The sequence below is a fragment of the Anneissia japonica genome, unplaced genomic scaffold, assembly GCF_011630105.1.
Source record: "Anneissia japonica isolate Jap-2015-1 unplaced genomic scaffold, ASM1163010v1 scaffold287922_len478547_cov175, whole genome shotgun sequence".
Taxonomy (NCBI): Eukaryota; Metazoa; Echinodermata; class Crinoidea; order Comatulida; family Comatulidae; genus Anneissia; species Anneissia japonica.
This window is the reverse complement of record NW_022692572.1, coordinates 250,902-251,618: the sequence shown is the minus strand read 5'-3', so window position 1 is coordinate 251,618 and position 717 is coordinate 250,902. Positions and strand designations below refer to the sequence as shown.

Here is a 717-nt window from a genome sequence, read left to right as displayed (position 1 = left end):
TATATATATATAGGCCTATATAATTATATATAAATCACATGTGTATTAAAGTGTGTCTGACGGGTATTTGAATATGTTCAACCATGAAGCCTCTGTGGTCTAATGGTTATGACCCTTGCCTGGACAGCGAGAGGTCGCAGGTTCGAATCCTGTCGTAGGATTATATATATATATATATATATACATATATATATATGTATATATAATGCTAGGTAGCAACGTTTATTTGTATTCATTATATACAATTATATGTTAAACCTGAAATATTACGGTAATAGCAGACTGACTATTATTTATCATCCATATTAATTAACTCTTTCAATTATCCTAATTGAGCATGTGTCTATTTACATTTGCATGGTTGTCAGTCAATACCCTGACTGTTGTATAATTAACAATAGTAACACTTTATTCATCAGGGAACGTTAATTGCGATTCATAATTAATATATTGACGAGGCGCTTGGAAATTCTCATATTATGTTACAAAGTAACTACAACCTGCGTATGTATTGTCAAGTACCTTGAAATTAAATATTTACCCATTGTCTTTTATTTAGCATGTAATACATTTACCATTTATTTAATATTTAGCATGTTACACACTTATCATTGGAGAAGAGCGATGCGCAATGAACAATAGGTTTAACAATGTGCGAAATGGTGGATAACGTTTTAAACAATAGCCGTATCATAGTCAAGTGATATTCGCATTGCT

The 717-nt window shown here is 31.0% G+C and overlaps 1 non-coding gene across 1 annotated transcript; it reads left to right on the top strand.

Moving 5' to 3' along the window:
* Positions 1–88: 88 nt before the first annotated feature.
* Trnas-gga lies at positions 89–161 on the top strand. Its single transcript has one exon. It is a non-coding gene; the product is annotated as a tRNA-Ser (tRNA).
* The last annotated feature ends 556 nt before the right edge of the window (positions 162–717 follow it).